The sequence below is a fragment of the Pelodiscus sinensis genome, chromosome 16 (genome assembly GCF_052426305.1).
Source record: "Pelodiscus sinensis isolate ZL-2025 chromosome 16, ASM5242630v1, whole genome shotgun sequence".
Taxonomy (NCBI): domain Eukaryota; kingdom Metazoa; phylum Chordata; order Testudines; family Trionychidae; genus Pelodiscus; species Pelodiscus sinensis.
This window is the reverse complement of record NC_143067.1, coordinates 26,589,113-26,608,857: the sequence shown is the minus strand read 5'-3', so window position 1 is coordinate 26,608,857 and position 19,745 is coordinate 26,589,113. Positions and strand designations below refer to the sequence as shown.

Here is a 19,745-nt window from a genome sequence, read left to right as displayed (position 1 = left end):
GGCCATGGGCTCCATGTGGCCCACACGCGTGTTGAGTAGCCCGGGAGTACATGAACATCATTCCACTCTCACTCATTTGTATATCAGGAATAATTCAGATAAATCAATAGACTTACAGTGGTGTGAAAAAGGAATGAGGCCCATATACATATTTTAACATCTTAAGACTTTAAGGACACAGGAATTGCTTGGCTTAACAAACAGTAGCTATGGAGAATAGGATACCAATAACCTGTCCACAAGCATTAGAAAGGGGGTAAAGCTCAAGGAAAGAATGTATTAATCACAATATTAAGGGAGGTAATTAAGAAATCAAAATGCAGGCTGCATATCAGAGCAATCCTAACATATGTATGAGGCTGTGAAATAAACTCTCAAGGAAGTTTGGATGAACATTACTGGAGGCACTTTAAACTAGATAAAATCCTGGAGAACAGACTGTGGGGAAGAATCCTGCCTTGGGCCCTGCTGGAAGGTGACAGGAGATTTGAGCCAGATGGCTATTAAGGATGTGAAAGGGTAACAGGGTGATGGTTAACTGTTCACATTCCTAATAACCAGTACCTGGGAGCAGCCACTAGATCAATCATGAGAGCATTTGCATAGCCCAAAACAGGCTGATTAAGACCTTTTGCTCGGCTGAAGAATAAAACAGCAATATGGAGCTGTTTTGTTGATTCTTTGCAGCTAGAAACAGATTGCCAAGGGCACAGTGGAGACCAAGGTGGAGTTTTTAAATCAGGAGTGAAGGGATTTTTTTTAAAATCCTCTAGTTCAGCTGTAAGTTGTTAGTCTACCTGCAGGAAATACTAGGTGCTGTTCTATGGCCTGTGAGACACATGTTAAGCTGGATGACCACAGAGGTCCCCATTTCCCTTCAGGCCTTAAAAAAAAAAATCCATGAGGCCATGACTCTATATTCACATTGCTTTCTGCCCCTAAAGCAGCTTCATTTCAGCAGTCAGGGAAGTGATCTCAGTCTGCATAGAGAAGAAAGTATAGAAACTACATGGCTGTGTCTACACTGGCACCCTTTTCCGGAAAAGGGATGCTAATGAGACCAGTCGGAATTGCAAATGCCACGGGGGATTTAAATATACCCCGCGGCATTTGCATGAACATGGCTGCCGCTTTTTTCTGGCTCGGGGCTTTGCCGGAGAAAAGCGCCAGTCTAGACGGGATCTTTCGGAAAATAAAGCCTTTTCCGGAAGATCCCTTATTCCTCTTAAAATCAGTGTTCCCTCTAAGATTTTCCATCCAAGAGCTGAGTGAGTTTTGTCTGTGCACCAACAATGAGGTCACGTGCGCTTGTTCAGATGTGTGCCATTGTGGCACCCACCAGTGGCACAGCTCTGAGAGACTCTCCCAGCACAGAGACCCTGAGCTCTGTTCCCAGGTAGCACCACCCACACACACCTAGTGGGGAGAAGATGAGATGTGGCCCCCTCCAGGGAGTGCTGCTCCTGGGGCAAGCTGTGTGCAGGGCAGGGACTGCCCCAGGCTACTCCTCACAAGGCTGCTGTGAGTCCTCACTGGGGCAGAGGGAAGCTGCTGCTGCCAGTACCCAGGATTTGCAGGAAGGTGCTGGGGGAACGGCAGGGAGCTGGGGGGTAGGGAACTGAGAGGGGAAGAGAGGTACGGGAGGCCCCAACCTCAGGAGCACCCTGGCTCCAGCTTGACAGCCTCCTCCCTGGCCCAGCTTCAGCTCTCCAGCTCCAGCCCCAGCCTACGGGGAAGCCACCACACGACCCTGACCCCTCCTCCACTGGCCCACCACCAACAGCTGACTTTCCAGGAAGGTGAGTGTTGCTGCATAGCAATGCTGAGAAGGTGGGCGGGATTAAAATGGTTTGTGCGTGTCTGCATGGGTGCGCACCCTAGAGGGAGTTTAATTTAAAATCCTTCCACTCCCCCCACTTCACCCCCATAATAGTTGGGTACCCTCTATGCACGTGAGAACTATCTAGATTCACAGAAGGCAATATACGTGTTATTCCCCGAGTGTAAAGTAGGCCAGGCTACTCTGTCGTAACCCTGTGTGGGAGAAAGGCAGATTGGACTCTCCATGATGGGGAGTAGTGCATGCGGAGTTCAACACTAGAACCAACTGCATGCGGTGTGCAAGCTCTTCCAAACATTGTCTTGACCTCTGGTCTCCAGTGGCTCACAGCCAGAGACACCCAGAGCAGTAGGGCAGCTGCACTACAAAGTCCTGTATTTCCTGGGGTTTAAGGGCTGAATTACTTCTGGCAAGTGCCTAATTCCCTTTTGGATACATTCACAGGGAAAGGCGGTCATTCCCTTCATGAGACGAGGGCGTGATTTAGCTGCGCTGTAAACCAGTTTTTGCTATGTACACTAGCCCAGCACCTTATTGGCTCACCAGGGAAGGAGGCTGCAAAGAAAAGCAGATGCAATCCACTCTACCTGGGAAGTGGGCAGTGCTGGATGGATGGAGGGCACCAACATATACAGCTTCTCTCAGCTTCCACACAGAAATTTACCCTGCCCCCAAAACTAACAGTTCTTATAATTGTTAACAGCATCTAACTTCTCATGGATAAAGGCTCTCCAGAGGATGGGGAGGAATAAAGGGAAAAATCAGGACTTCTTTGACCTTAAGAAATGCAATTGCCCCTCCCTGTTCATGCCCCAGTGCATTTCCCTCTCCCAAAGCTACTGGCATAGCTTACCCCCTGTTCTCTAGCTAGGATGGAGGCGATTAACATTTTTTTCCACCCTGCTGGATCAACAGTTGACAAACAGTTAAACATCTGATCTCCATCAGGTAACAGGTGCAATACATGAAGTGTCCAATTGCACACCAGATGTCAGACCCTCTGCAAAGGAAAAGAGCTGTCCAGGAATATATTTCCTGTATAATAATCCTGTCCTGCTTTCCAGGCAGAGCTCCTCTGTAAGTGAAAGGCAGAGAGCTGTCAGTACTTCTACACAATACCTTTGAAGAGTTGGCCCCAAACAGCCATCTAATCCCTCTACATAGCACCAGTCAAGGCTCTGGATCTTATCCGCCTCTCTTCCTTCCATTTTGCAGCCTCTGCCTCTTCCGGAAGAACAGCTGCATAAAACCAACATCTTTCCCTGCTGTCATTTTCAACTGAGTTTTGTGCTGTTGAAAGGCTCCAGAATCACAAACTGTGGAAAATAAAGTGTACAAGCCACCAAGTATGTACAACAAAAGCAGTGGTAGCAGACCTACTGATGGCGGGGGGGGGGGGGGGAGAGAAGGGATAAAGGGGCAATTGCTTTGGTGATTCCAATGGGCTTGGGGGGGCTCAGAGATCCAGGCACTGCCATGGCAACAGAATGGCAGTGGTGGCACCTGGAGCCCAGAGCCCTTTAAAGCGCCACTAGAACGCCACACAATGCACTCTGGGTGGCTCTTAGGGTTGCTTGGGGAGGTGAGGTGCTGCACAGCGAACTCCGGGTAGTCGTAGTCCAGACAGTGCTCAGGGCTGGCTGCTCTCAGCCCTACCCTGAGGCCCTGCCCCGGAACACAGAACCAGCCCCCACTCCTACCTTGCCAGGGACCCACCATAGCGGTCAGATCCCCTGAGCAGCAGACAAGCTCCCTTCCTACCCACTGCCCTGAAGGGTTCACTCTGAAACGGTGGGCAACCTGTAGCTCATGGGACACATGCAGCTCCACCTGTGGCCTGCGCCCCCGGTGTCTGCCCCACTCTCCCCCTCCCCCATGCGCCTTCTCTTGTGCACTGGATCCCTGCACTTCCTACTCAATTCCCTCCCCAGCACTTTTGGAGCACTATGAATCCTCTGATTTGTGCTCTATCCCTATGTCTCCCCTTTCCTCTCAGAGCTTGAACACTGAAAATCAGCTGTTCGCAATGTTCCAGCTCTGGAAAAAACGGAGATGGTGTGCAAATCAGCAGACTCATGGTGCTCCAAAAGTGCGTGGAGGGAGAAGTAGCAAGTTTGGGGCACCAATACCTGAGGGGTGTGGGGGAAAAGAGGTAGTGAGGGGATGTATGGGCCACAGGTGCAACACCAGTGGGCCAAAGGTTGCCCACCACTGCAACCATGCAGTCCACAAAGACAAATAAGGGCCAGTCATGTGGCCTACTCACTAGTCTAGGTTGCCTATCACTGCTCTAAAATGCTAAGAGCAGTACAGTCCTTAAATTATGCTAGTAGGATCCATCTTTTCATTTGCTCCCTGGCTTGCCCTCCCCCTCAACATTGCAGTCACAGTGTGCTGTAGTTGTGGATTCTTCTGTTAGACAGTTATGACTTCGGGCATGGACTAATAAGCAGAATTTTCCAGACATTTCTGTCTTATGACTTATCAAAGTGAGCACTTGACTGTCAGCCTTGAAGCCTCCATTCAGATGTGGGTACCAACCAAGCAAATTTGGCTGGGAGGTGCAAATGGATCGTTCAGGCTCCAGCAAGGCACGTGAAGAGCCCCTGGAGCAACCTCTCTTATCCATGGGAGGCATTTGTGGGATGCCTCATATGCCGCTAACATTTGCTAAGCTGACCATTTGCTCCCACTGGTATCAATAGCAAGATGCCATATGTCCCCCAGCACAGAAAACCAGCAAACAGCGACACTGGCTGGCAAAAGTGCCCCATCTTTTGCTTTGCTAGTCCCCAGGGGCTTGCTTCGGATAGCTTTATTCCAGAAAGTAGCACAGTACTTGCAGTCATCCTTTCAGTGGGTCTGCTAGAGGATAAGGTATCACTTGACACAGAATTTGGCACCCTTACTGTCTTCATGCAATATAACTGCACTTGCTTTTCTTATCAATGCTGTGTCTAACATTACACAAAAACAAATAAAAATGCTAGCCCTGGACACAAAGCAAAGCTCCAAAGGGAAAAAAAAAAAAATCTCCAGTGAAGAGAAGTGCCAGGGGAAAAAGGAGGGGGGGGGAATCTAACAACTGCCTGAAGTTGCTGCTTTTTATTCTCTTTCCAGACACTTTTACATGTGCTGTCTGGAAAGTCTCAGTGAAGCACAGTTTTAAACAGGATTTTATTATTATTATTATTATTATTAAAAGGAAACAATTCTCCCTCCTCCTGAATATTTATAATGAATCACTGGTGCCATTTATAGCCAAATCTTCAGTTTAATTTTTTCCTGGGTTTCTGTCTTTTCTTGCAAATTTTTCAGACTCTGTAGCCTGTGCCTAATGCATGAAGTCATATTAGCTGATCACTATGGTCCCCTGTGGCTTTATAATTGCTGGATGAAATTCTGGCTCTGAAATCAATGGTAGAGCTCCTCAACTTCAGTAGGACAAGGATTTCACATTATGAATATATGTTATGGAATTATTTTGTGAATAGTTACTTTTGATTAATTTTATTCATTTTCTGAAAAGACTGGGCCCTATTCCTAGCTGGTATAAATCAGCATAGCGGAGCATCGGGCCCATCTTTGCATATCGCACAAAAGACACCCATTACCTATGGGATGATTTATCTGGGAACCAGAGTATATTGGAGTTTTTCCAAAACCTATGTTCTATAAACTACAGTACGTTCTCACAATCAGGTTCCAGGGAGATTGTGACCATTTCCCCTTTCTTCATGGCTAAGCTGGGAAGCAGGGCTCAAAACATCTAGGAGACATTGGCCAACCCGTTCTCTTACAAGATGGCATCACAGTATTGGATACCCTAAGAACCAGTGCTAAAGAACAAGGCACAGAGTAAAAAGGATTTCAGCAGAATGTGACATTAAGCTGCAAAACATACAACTGACATCTCATTTTGGCACCCCAGGTCTTTGCTAAACATGGAGTCCAGCTCAGTTATTAAAACCCATCTCCCTCTGCCAACCAAGAGAGGGTTTAAAGTCTTAGTAAAATTCAGAGAAGTAGCCATATTAGTCTGTTTCAACAAAAACAGCAAGAGTCCAGTGGCACCTTGGGGCATGGTCTACATTAGGAAATTAAAAAAAAAAAAACGAAATAACTCCCAAAATAACATCAAAATAGCATGTCCACCCTGATTGGAACCTGCCTCAGGCTTAGAGCCCCTAGAAGCACTCTGGAGAGGGTGGACATTTCCAGTGGCTGCTTGGTCAGACAAGCTGCAAAACAGGCTTTCAGGGGCTCCTCTAAGGCCGCCTCTCACACGCCACTCCACTGCCTCCCCCCTCGCAGGACACCAGACAGATGCAGTGTGCTCTGGTTGCCCTTGCGGATGCCACAGCACTCACACCATGGAGCCGGAGATACTGCAAAGCAGTGCCAGGCTCATGGGCCTCATGCTACGCCTCAAGGTGCAGTACTTCCAAACTGTCCTGCTGGAGCAGCATGCGGGCAACGACCAACCCAGACTGCAGGCTCTGATCACACAGGTCCCAGAGCTCCTGCTGCTGTAAGTGCCCCTCAATCTCCTGGAAACCATGGAACGCCACTTCTGGTGGCAGGAAACTAGTTCGGACTGGTGGGACCACATCATCCTGTAGTTATGGGACAACCAACACTGACATTAGAACTTCCATGTGTGGAAGGCCACCTTCCTGGAGCTCTGTGAGTAGCTTGCCCCTGCCCTCAGGCAACAGGGCACCCAGCTGAGACCCGCCATCCCTGTGTAGAAGTGCATAACCTTCGCCTTGTGGAAGCTCGACACACTGGACAGCTACCACTACATTGGCTGCCATGGCTCCATCAGCTCCTGCTATATGGTATGGGACTTGCCAAGCTCACCACATGCCACAAGCACTTCTCCTGCAGCCTATAGTAATAAGATCCGCAAGAGAAGTGGCACAGTGGAGAGGGCAGGTGTGGTCAGACCAGCCACAAGTGCAGCTGTGAGAGGCCTCTGGAGGCCAATTTTGGATTAGCAGCACCAGATCATCCACACTAGCACTATTTCAAAATAACCGTTTTGAAAAAAGCGTTATTCCCTAAGGAAAGCAGGAGTACACATTTCAAAATAACCTGCCTCTTATGGCAAAGTTACACTATCAAGCCTGTTGACACTTCACTTATTATTTTGAAATAAGGAGGATTATTTTGAAATAGGTCCCTAGTGTAGACTAGGGCTTAAAGACTAACAAGTTTTTGTGAGTTGCTTCTCACTTTTCCTTTCACTTCATGCATTTGACATGAAGTGAAAGAAAAAGTGAGTTGCAATTCACAAAAGCTTATGCCATAATAAAATTGTTAGTCTTTAAGGTGCCACTGGATTTTGTTGACTTTTACAAGTGTTCATTTTGCAAACAAAAACACATTCCACCACTTTACCTGATCTCAGTGAAATCAGCTGATTTACAAACCTCTGGAATGTTTCCGTTCTAAAACTATGACAGCTGTTTAACTGTGCTGCAGTAAAGTGAGCCTGTATTTCAGTAGATTTTAGAAAATGTTTACTCTGCAAGTTTTCTAGAAGTTATTAGATTTCTATGAAATCAAACTGGATCCCATCCTGCTATTACAGTGGCTCCCAACCTTTTTTATGCTGTGGACTGGCAAACTCATTCAAAAACTTTTGGTAGACGGGCACTGAAACACTTGCCTATTCATTATGGTAATTAACTGTAGGCAGAGTCACAGGTTACTTTACATTGCATCTGTATGCACACAATACACGTCATTCATTGGCTTAACCTGTGTGCTGATTCCTATGCCCTTAACATAGTTTAGTTTTTAATAATCAATATTAGATTTTATTTTTCCAATAGCTTTAAGTGATCCGTGAATGCAAAGGTATACAGTAGGAAAGCAGTGCCAAGCCAACAGTGAAGTATCCCTTCCCCAAATAACGTGAAGACTAGAAGTATAAAAACAGAGTTGAAGATGAAAGTCATACATTGTGAAACAGATGGCATGTTTTTTTGCCGAATAGTTCTGGTTTTCACTAGTTTATGGAGAAGCCTCATTTTTATAATAGAGATCCAAACATTTCTTCTAGAATAGAAATATTCCTCCAGCTGGAATAATAATCAATTCACACCTTAGGGAAGGTTGATTTTGCTTCCAAGAGCTGCAGGTGAAGATAATGCAAGAGAACAAACAGTGCTTTAGAGTGTGGTAAATCTTGGTTTCTTGGACTGAATGGTTAAGAGTTAATGATTTCTAAGTAATCCAGTTTTGGTAAAAGTTGTTCATAGTGATTCATATTAAGCATCTTAAACCAGCACATTTACTTAAATACAACGTATTTATTAATGAATATAAGTTTCAACATATGTCAATATTTTTAAGGTATCTAGCCCATGGTATCTCAAGCAAATCAATGGAGGGAGGACATAATTAACAAGAATTTGAAAAACTACTGCACACACCAATAAAACAGTTGCTAATACTTTTTAATAAAAAGTATTCTTTAGTCCAAACCTTTTGCTTCAATTGCACCAGAATTAAAGAGGCAGCACTTAACAGGTCTGACAACACAGACATGTTCAGCAGATTCATATTTTCCAGCTTTGGCATTAAGGTTAATGCAAGCATTGCAAACATTTTTGCCACAAGAAAGTGACTGAGCAACTCTGCAAAGGAAAAGGTGGGATGAAAGAAAATCCCCCTCTGTTTGGAGCCAGCCATGGCTTTGGCCTCAGGATTGTTTTAAAAAAAAGGAAAGGAAAACTTTAAAACAAACTTTTAAAATGGCAACACAACTGGAGCCTAGAAGGCGCCTGCCACACTCGGAGAAGAGAGGCAAAGAGGTACAGCAGACAGGGCAGGAGAAGGGGGCGTGTGGCCAAAAGGAAGGAGGGGGGAAAGGGGACTAAACCGGCGAGAGGCTGGGCTAAAAGTGGTGGGGTGCTGACTCCCACCTTGTTCCCTTACCCCACCCCAGCTGCCTGGGTAGTGGCAACCCCTATTCAACCCCAGCTGCCCCATCAGAGGGTCTCAACACAGACCCCAAGGCAGTCAACCTGCCCTGCTCTGCCACGCAGTCCAGCCACCTCCAGAGCATCCCTGCTGCCACAGCAGCCACCTGCCACACGGCCGATGTAGGCCGCGTGGCTGTTGCCTAGCAGGAACCTGACTGGTGCCAAATCAGAACATTCGCTGAACCACGGGATGTCAATATTGTCTGGCAGCATTACCAACACTTCCGCTGCTTACTGGGCTCTTAGAAGACATTTAAGGGTAATTTAAAGTTAAACAACGCACAGAACACAGAGAGCCAGGACTTGTAACCATAAACATATTTTATGGACCTGCAGAAAACTTGGTAAGTGGACATCCAACGAACCAAAATCACGTCCGACCACAGATGTTGCTGGACCAGAGAGTGCCAGACTAGAGAGGTTCAACCTGCACAGACACATCTTTTGACTCTTCCAATATGCAACATCTGTTCTCTGTGCTCCAGGCTTCAGACTATGAATGAATGAATCAATCAGTGTGCAAACACCTTACAGAAATGGACATTTCCTCACACCAACTGTAGGAACAGATACAGGATCTTTTCCTCATTATGAGCAAAGCCATACTGTTTGCATCTTGGCTTTAAAGGAGCCTAGTTAGCAGATGAAGCCGCAGACTACTGAGATCACTGATGGTGCAGAGTCTGGCAGCAGGATCCACCCAGACAGTAGGGACTGCTAGCCGAGACAAAAATGCCAGCTGCCTGCCCAGCCCCTCTTTAAAGTACAGCATCAGATCTGTCTCCATGGGAACGGTAATGAGGGCAGGACTTCTCTTTACCATCTCAAACCAAGAAGCAAAAGAAAATGAAAAAAAAAAAATTGAGAAAATAATGAGCTTCTCCACCGTGATGTGGTTCTGAGCAAACTGACACGGAGTAGCTGGAATGAGCAATGCCTTTTTGGTGCCCCATGCTGTCTTTGCTGTGCTTACTCTAAGCCTGGATGAATTCCTTATTCTGTTGCTTTGCCATAGCAGATAACGGTTCCAGTGTAGCGCTTGCTGCGATGAACAATATTGCTGCTGCATAAACCTTGTGCGCTAGCAGATCTGAGGTCTGGTCTTGCTGCCTGTGACTGCACTGTTGCAGGACCTCTCTCACTGTCAAAGATCAGCAATGCCCAAGTTAGAGGAGTGTGAGGGAGAGGACGGGGGAGTTAGCAGATGTGAGAACAGGAGGACAGCTGTACAAGCCTGACAGTCCACTCCAAGGGTGACGTTCAAAGCTGCTGAGCCCACGCAGCTCTAATTAACTTGAGCTGGAGCCGTAGGTGTGGAGCACTTCTCAACCTCAGGCCATATGATGAGGGGTAGAGCAGCGTGGGGTAGAAAGAGAATGTGTGGATGTGCCATCAGAAAGCAGAGCACAGCACATGTAAGACAGGGGTGGAGAACCTTTTTTGGGTCAAGGGCCACTGATCCACAGGAAAAAAAAAATCAGACAGGGGCCACACACAAAAATCCCTCACTGCCCGACTGAGGAGAAAGACACTCTCCATGTTCCCCTTGCACACCAGATTCTAGGAGGTGCCCAGCCTAGTAAACTGTATGGTCCAGCCCCATGGTGGAGCAGCAGGTGGGCTGAAGCGCCAGCACAGGCTCCCTAACACAGGGGTGGGGCCTGAACCTCAGGGGCCAGATCCAGGCAAGCTGAGGTTCCCCAGGCCTGAGGTTCCCCACCCCAATGTAAGACATGTGAAATACAGGGCCCAATCTGCAGCATGTGGACCTTCACAGAAAGATGCTGCTTCCTATGCAACACAAAACCCATCATTTTAAACTGTACAGGTTTGTAAAAAACAAACATTTCTAAGTTTGCCCTTGTATTCCTGCTACAGTCTAAGTTACCCGTGGGCAGGGAGCCAACACAGGACCTCTTGCCTTTTTGCCCCCAGCCTCAAAATGGGACATAAGTGGGGCTGCAGTGGTGCATCTGCTTCATGACACCCCTCTGCACTGGGCGACTTTCATTTGTACAAAACAGCTGTCAACCTATGCCTAGCCTCCATCACTGCTACTTGCTGGTTGCACCTCCTGCTATTTTTTGTAATTATTTCCCTAATTACATAAAACCAGCAAAATTAAATTTTTATTTTTCTTAAAAAAAAAATTGCTTTCCACGATACACTGCTTGATTTGTTTCCCAGTGTAACCCATATGTACAGCCACTGTTATTCATTTGGGTTCCTCCCTCAACCTTAAATGAAATTTGTTAAAAACAATAAAAGTCTAATGAAATTACACAATGTGACCATCAGCTGCTTCAAAAATATGGGAGCCTATTTCATTTTAGACAAGCAACTGACTGTCCCTTGTCCATCTGCTGGGGCAGTAACCCACACTAGACATCTCCTCATGGTTCTCCTCACCGCACCAATGTTTGCACCAAGGCATTTGCAGTGGAAGGTGTAAGAGAATAAAGGGCACCCCAGGAAACAGAACTTAACAAGAAGACAAAAAACTAAGCCATTGCAGTATTTATGTTTAGTATGAAAACATATCAGACAGGGAATTTCCACAAGTCAGGCTGACTTCCAAAGAGCATATGGATCTTAAACCAAGCCACGGCAAAATGTGGCCCGTGGGCCAGATCCCGCCCACCAAGCCACTGAGTCTGTCCCACAGATGCTGTGAGGCGCATCAGGCTCCCTGCTTTTCTCACCACCCTCCCTTCCAGCTCGCAGTTATTTACAAACGCAAATGGCCCTGCAGCCCGTGTGGGGGCAGGACAGGCTGCCTGCCTGAGAAACTACTCAACTGCTGGCTGGGAGTCACCCAGATTCCATCCCCAACCATAAATGAAATTTGCTGTCCTGGCCAGAGCCTCCCTCAGGCACTCCAGCCCCTCCCTTCCCTGATCTTATGCTCCCCCACTCCACATACCCCAACCCTCTTCCCCCTTCCTGCATCCATATCCCCTCCGAGATCCAGCACCCTAATCCCCTGCCCCAGATCACAATTCTCTCCCACCCTAGGTCACAACCCAAACCCCTGCACCCCAATCCTCTGCCCTAGGTTAGAACCCAAATCCCTGCACCCCACATGACCTAGGACAGGAAGGGGTTGTGACAACCCCAACCCCTGCATCCCAGTCCAGTGCCCCAGGTCACAACCACCTCCTGCACATAAACTCCCTCCCAGACCCCACTCTCCTTCCTGTACCCCAATCCTTTACTCCAAGCTTCTTTCTGCTTACAACCTCCATCCCAAACCTCATACTTCCTCTATTAATATCATGGAAGATTGCGGCCCTTGACCACTCTCCAAAAATCTTGGAGTGCCCCCCCCCCCCCCGAGCTAAACCTTGCCCTAATGTAGTGACACTAATTTACACCAGCTGTGACTGGTGTAGTGGCACTCACAGTTAATATGTCACAATCCAATTAACTAGACACCTTCCTACCCGACAATCTACTTCTTTCCCAATAAACCAACTAAAAAATTACTGCTGCCATATAGGTTATTTTCCAAATAACAGAGAGGACATCGGGCAGATGAGAGCAGAGATGAGGCAGAGGAAGGGTGACTTAAAACATAGCTGCGCTATCTTTAGTCAGTCAACTATTAATCTAATGCAGGAAATAATTTTTCTAGTTTTTGTATTCTTGCCCCACTACCTTTGTAAGCCAGGTTTTGGTTTTTTCAGCCATAGTGACAAAATCCAAAATCGGGTTTCTAAATAGGCACCTGTTTTTGTTAAATTTAAATAGATAGCACATTTCCCCGAAAGCAACATTACTTGGAGACTGGACACCTCTTAGACCTGATTTGTTTTTCATTTGGGGCATTATCTAAAGAATTGAACAAAGGAACATAGATACTGGCACTGTGGCTTTTCCATGATCCCTTTAATCTACTATCGTGGCTTTGACAATGGCCTTTATACCAGATGCTTCAGAAATGGTACAAAACCTGAAATGAGTAATTATCAAACCATATGAAGATTCTTCCTAATCCCAGGGAATGTAGTGACTGAGTTATGCCCCAACACATGAAGGTTTACTCTACCGACTTGGGTAGATTGAGCTAGCTAAGATTACAGTTGCTGGAGCTACTTCATACAAAGCATTACTAAAAAGCTCCATGGGTCAGATGTTCCATTGGTTTAAACTGGCACAATCCCATTGAAGTCAATTGAAATTATGCTGATTTACACCAGCTGTAGATTTTGCTCCTTGAATCCTACTAAGGTCTTTGCTCAATAACACTGAATTCCAGAGGCTTATGAGGCATGAGAAGTTCAAACTTTGTTTTAAAATGTATTGGTTTAACCAAGCAACCCTTTTTTTAACTAGGCAACATACAAGTGTAAAGAATGGTCCCTGCACCTAAAAGCATACGATTAAGGGTGTTGCTTCTGCCACCTTTACTCACATTGGTTAGTACCGGACTCTGCAAATTGTTATGTAGGTTTCCGAAGGACAACTCACACAGTTCAGGACAACCTAAATAAGAGTAGCTCATGAGATCCTAAATAGGATAGGGCCTTTGTAATAAGTGAGCAAGAGATGCCAGTGAGCCAATATCTTCTCACGTTTAAGTCATCATTTACAAAACCAAAAAAGCTCAGACAGATCTGTCCCTAGTAATCAACTATTTAAGGAAATTACAGCATAAGCAAATCTTTAGTTAAAATCAAACCAACATGTATAGTGTATGCACATTTTCTACTGCATTACCAAGCAATACTGACAGTGTCAAGAAAATTAAATGTGAACAATAAATCTCTAAAGCAGGGATGGGGAAACTTTTTGGATCAGGGGCCGCTGACCCACGGGGAGGGGGGTGGGAGTCAATCTGTGGGGGGCAGCCAGGACTGGAGTGCCAGCACCAGCTCCCCAATGCTGGGGGTTAGGGAGGAACCCCGAGGGCAAGCCAGGGATCATGTGGCCCTTGAGCCTTAGGTTTCCCACCCCTGCTCTAAAGAGACAAAGAATAGTGCCGATGTTCCGTCTACTATTTTCCATCCATGTGTGGAATAAATGTCATTAATTGCACTAAGGCAAGTGCAGATGTGCATCACCAGTAGAAACATGTGCTGCCAGCTATGGGCGCTCTGCTAATCAGCTGGACAGAACATGAATCTCTCCTGAGTGGCTGCCCAAGCACACAGCTTACAGGGATCACTGGATATGCTATCCTCAGTGGTTAGCACTGAGTTCTCATTCCTAGAGGGAATGCTACAGGGAAATCTGATTAGCAAGTGTCCTTTCAGCTTCTAAAGCAGAGGAGAGATGCAGCAGCCAAGGACTGCCTGTTTGTGGCCTTTAGGTGCTGCACAATGTATACTCTTCAGTTCTCAGTATTTCATGCAAGGCTACCTTCATTATAGACAATCTCAGACCTGATTGCAACCAGTTCCTTGGCGTGGATTCAGGATATTAAGAGGTAGGAGTAGCTGGGTCTCCCTGACAGTGGAGTGGCCTACTGGTTAGGTCCCAGAATTAGCCAGCAGAAAAGAGGTGCAGAACCCCAGCCTAGAAACTACAGCCCATTATATGAGTATCATCATTAGGTTTGGGGCATGGCCCTAAGGGTACGTCTAAACTAAATGGCTCCATCGACGGAGCCATGTAGATTAGTGTACTCGAAAAAGGGGAGTACCTCATTCCACGAGGCATAACGGGGTGGTCCACAAAGGCTTCCGTTGTCGACCGTGGAGCATCCAGACTACCGTGCTGTGCCGCCAAACAGCTGATCAGCACAGCACGGCAGCCATTTTGATGTAAATGAAGTTGGTGATTATTTAAATCGCCACTTCATTTCCCTATGTAGAAAGCTCATCTACATGGCTCCGTCAACGGAGCCATGTAGTCTAGACATACCCAAGGAGTCCAGATTTGCCCCTTAGCTAGGGTTCTAGCAGGTTTCCCCCTTTGTCCCAGGAGATGGGTTGGAGGCTTACTTGCTCCTTTGGCTGGCCAAGTGGATGGGCTTTGGTTCTTGTCCTGAAGAAAACAAAACCACACTCTGGTCTCCTTGCAGGCCAGCCCCTAACTGAGCCAGGCTCCTTCCTTTTGTCCTCCCTCCAGGCCTCACATTGGCTACAGATAAAGCAGGGTGGGGCTAGCAAAGCCTTTTGGCCCAGTTTAACCCCCTGTAATGCCAGGCCCCCCTCTCTTCACTCTCTCACAGTGGATATTTGGCTAATCATGTGGTTGATAAAAATTCTATCAACTACACGATTAGTCAATAAGGGAAGGTGCTCAGTCCCAGCTTGTGCTGGGTCCAGGAGCTAATCCTGCTGCAGCTCTGCAGTTTAAATGTAGTAGGAACCGGGTACACAGCCTGGCTCCTACTTTATTTAAATTGCAGAGGCACAGCAGGGGTAAGTCCCACTGGAACTGAGCCGGGCTGCCTGCCCGGCTGGAGCAGTCCCTGTCCACAGCAGCCCAGGCTGTCACAAACAGGGGTTGCTGCCAGAGCAGCCTCTGCCCACTGTGAGCTTGGGCCCCAATGCGGGATTCGTGGCAGTCTCTCCTGCCGCTCCCCCCATGCTGTTACCTCTGATAGAGGCAGCAGTGAGTGGGCAGATGGCACTGCAGAGACAGAAGCAGCAAGGGGGGGGGGGGGGGGGAATACCAGTAGTCAACTACTCACTTACATCCCTACCGTGGATTTGGGAACAGTCATTATTCAGAAACAAAACCTACAAACCTTATCCCTTGTCTCAGTGATTAATTAAATCTTTCCATGACCCTCTTTAAACACAAGATAATACTCACATTAAAAAAACCTTTGTCCACTCTCTTCCATAAAATAAGAGAAGTGACATCATAATGACATCACGTGTTCCACAGAGCCAACCCAAGCCAGCTGCTACTGCTTTATATCCATGCTCAGACCTGACAAACCAGGGCTTATCTTCTGCTAGCTGCACAGATGCAGCTGAAAGCTGCAGGTGCATGTTTTAATTCCTCGGACTTCTATGAAGTTTCCATGAGGGAAGTTTGTTTTGGAGAAATGAAAGATGCCTCTGTGGTTAAAGAAAACTGTCAGTTGAAACTCAAACTCTCTCAATCGTCTCTCCAGAAGGGGGTCCTCATGCCCCAGTTATTCAGTCTTACAGAGAGAACATCCAAGGAGAGACAGTGACTCCTGTAGGAGAAAAGAGCCTGAAATCATGGGCCTGGTGCTTGAACCAAACTAAGCAAGAGTTATACTATGAGTAATAGACAGGCCATGTAGAAATCAGATGTTTGCCTACAAGTCAGTGTCTCTCGGCACTAGAGCAGCTAGGACAGCTAAAAGCACATGAAATATGTAAATACATTCCACCAGGACAGTACAAGTACCTGTGATAATGGACATGGCTCAATCAATAGTATGGACTTCACTATTGCCCCGTAGGCTGGCCAAGGAGTTAAACTGAGGTACCCCAACATTTATAGACAGAGAAACAATCTATGATACACACCTTATATATCATTAAAGACTCCCATGTAGCTATAGTTCAGGTTCTTCCTTGGTGATGTAGAGTCTGCCTAAGATGACAGCACTAAGCCCTGCCTTCAGTCACTGGAGTTTGCAATGAGCGCAGGTTTGCCCTATCACAGCCAAACATGGAAAGCCCTACTCTGTGGATGTGACTGTTAAAACAGAAACCTGCTTTAATTCTGAAAGCACCATTGCTCACTAGAAAATACAGAGCCCTCCAGCAATTCTTAATACAAGCCTACTTAAACAAAGGTTATTGACTCTAACTGCGCTCAGCCAACCCCCTCCTCAGCACACACTCCTCCATACACCATCCATTCTTTCTGCAAACCAGCAGCAGAGATACGAGCGAGACAGTCACAGGTGCTTTTCACCTTCACATGGATCATTGACCATTACTAAAAATTCCAGCTGACTGAAAAAGATTTCATTAGCATAAAAACAGTCAGTGACATCAAATCAAGGGTGCCAGTGGAGATTGCTATAACAGTTCATTAACTTGGGAGGCACATGGACATGATGGTGATAGAAGTCAGTACAAAATAATGGCTAGAGAACGCTTCTTCCATCAAGCACTACATGCCATATAAAGCTGTACTTTCCACCTTCTACAGCTTTCACATTTAAGTAAGTCTTCTGTGACCATATAAGCAATAGTCTGGTTTGTAGCAATTCATGCCCCAAAATAGACAAGTTTTTCATATGTGATTGTAGGCATTTGCACCAGCATATTTCACTAGACAGCTTTCCCAATGCATTCACAATCTCTCAGTAATTTTACATACATTTTTACACGTGCAATTCTATAAATTTGGGCCAAATGCGATCAGACAAAATTAGATCAACTAATCCTTGGGGTAACTCCATTTTGTCAGATTTATCTGGCAGATAAATTTGGCCCATAAAGCTTAGATTTAGAATTACATTCATATATAAAGTCAGGAAAATGACATTTTTAAATTGCATATTGATAGTAATTATCTCCCAAACACTTGGTTATTTGCTGTTGTAATGGCACTTAGCTTGGCCAGGTATAACATGGTGTCCTGTCTAGCAGGCAGTCAGAGATTAGAAACATCATGGGTATTCAGTATAGGCTTCTCAAGCACAGTTATGCAGAAGAGTGTTCCCCTGAATCCCTCAAGCTAAAAGCACTTGTCCCCTCTGAGGTATTGTTGGGGTGGGGTGGGGGATTGCAGTGGCTTAACTATTAGCCATTGTATTAGAGAAGGTGCATCCACTGATGCAATACTTTCAAGCCAGGGACAACGGGGAGTCCATAAAGCCCTGTACTCCGTTGTGCATATGGCATTCTTGCGCTCTCCCTCACGGCTCAGCTACACCTGCTTCACGCTGCAGGGAAAAGTCAACCTGCATGGAGGGCTTCGCAGTCTCGGTCAGCAAGGCGATACCACGTTACACTCTAATCAGAATAGAAGCCAGAGAGCAGGAAAGTGTCATTGCTGATTGGCACCAAGTGGCAAGGGGAACCGTGGCTTGCACCGGCCCTACTCTCTACCCACCTGGAATGGACCACTTCTCCACACAGTCTGGTCACCATGGGGCCAGAGCCCTCTCCACTGCAGTTCCTGCCAGGTGACCCAGCCTTCCCCTAGCCCGTGCCTAGCCCTGCTCTCAAATCCCGGCTGAAAACATCTCCTGGCTTGTACTCCTCGCTACTCTCTCCTTCGGTCATTATTTCTCTGTATTGGACCCTCTTGCCTTCCACGAATGAGCCCGGGGCGCGGCGCTCGGTGTGGATCGGTGCTACCAAGCCGAGTTTATTGTTTTAAGGTCTAATATAGATGTAAACTGTAATCTAGGGAGAACCATTTCCAGCGCCAAAATGTCTCATGTTTTAAAAAGATCATTCCCATGGCTCTCCGAAGAATACGCCCGGCACAGCCACGCCAGGTATGGCCTCAGCACCTGGAGGTGGCAATGCTCAGGACCGGCGGGAGCTGCCCGCCCCACGGAGATCGTTGTGTGAGAGCTGCCGCGGCAGGTGACGAAGTTCAAAGTCTGCCCCGTCCTGTCCGCAGCCCGCACCCTGCTCCGATTCGGAACACGTGCCCCGGCCGCCAGCATCGGACTTCGGAGTCATCCCGGCCCCACCTCCCCGGCAGACCGAGAAAACCCGACGGCCCTTGGGCACCGGGTCTCCGCCGGCCGGGCTCCCCCCGCGGGATCGCTGCACCCCGCGCAGTAGCGGCGCCTTACCATTGCCGTGTGCGCAGCCTGGCCCCCCGGGGCATGGCCCAGCTCCCTACGCGGCCGTCGGCATCCTCCCGCTGGGTGCCGGCGCCTCTCGCCGCCCGCGCTCCCAGTCACGCTGCTGGCCCGCCACGAGCGCACGGACCTGCAGCTCCCCCGCCGGCAGAGCACGTCGCCGGTCCCCCGGCTGCTCGGCGCCGCCTTTCAAACTCGGCCACCCGCTGCGCGGCCAATCAGCGCCCGCCGGGGAGGAGCCAGGAGGCGCGGGACGGCGGCGGCCGGGGTGCTCCAGCTGCCGAGCTCCAGGGACCGGAGTAGGCAGGCGGGCATGGAGCACAGAGGCGCGCAGTCTGCAGCTGAGGTCCTATATACCTCGAACTAGCGCCACTGGCTTCAGCACAGCTCTGCCTGCAGAGAGGGGGCCTCCGGCTCCGCGGGCGCCTGCTTCTTTGGGATACTGGAACTTGAACCTAAGGCCTGCTCTGAATTTACGGGAGCAAGCGCCCTAAACTAACGTCTTCACAATCCCAAACCAGGATCCCAGTGCTGCCTCCCAGCATCTGTATCAGGCATACACCGCTTTGTACCAAGAGAGCTCTCAAGAGCTTCCCTTTTCGGGTGGAGCTGTAAAAACGCGCCCCTGACACGCCACTGACTGTCTCAGTGATTGTCTAATCAAATCTGTTCCCTTTGCCAGGCCTGCAGACCCAGACTGGGCTTGGGAGTCAAGCTGGAGTCTTTCCAGTGTGCCCCTCATCTCCAGCTCTGTGGGACATAGTAGGTGTTCAGCTTCCTCTGGGTAACTTTATGGTCTTCGGATTATACCCTAAGTGATACCTGTGCAATCATATTCACACTAATAGGCTTATACAGCTGTGACTGCCTGGAATTGAATAACCCTTCCTGTTGATAATGCACAAGATGAATCCAAATTCAAAGCCCACTCTATGTGTGTGTCGGCCCTGAGGGCAGAATCCACTTATTTTTACTATGAATGTCAGCAGATACACAATGGGCTCATCTACATTGGCCCCTTTTCCGAAAGGGGCATGTTAATTTCAGAGATCGTAATAGGGAAATCTGCGGGGGATTTAAATATCCCCCGCGGCATTTAAATAAAAATGTCCGCCGCTTTTTTCCGGCTTTTAGAAGTAGGAATAAGATCCCCCAGAAAAGGGCGCTTTTTCCGGAGGATCGGGGCCAGTGTAGATGCTCTTTT

At 47.6% G+C, this 19,745-nt stretch overlaps 1 protein-coding gene across 1 annotated transcript in view; it reads right to left on the bottom strand.

Annotated features, from left to right (window-relative positions):
* The window catches only part of HTR4 (5-hydroxytryptamine receptor 4), a 308,882-nt gene extending 290,073 nt beyond the window's left edge, over nucleotides 1-18,809 (bottom strand). Inside the window, exon 1 of the mRNA XM_006138098.5 lies at nucleotides 18,533-18,809. The gene's annotated coding sequence lies outside the window, so the exon portion shown is untranslated. The remainder of the gene's footprint in view (nucleotides 1-18,532) is intronic.
* Nucleotides 18,810-19,745: the final 936 nt, after the last annotated feature.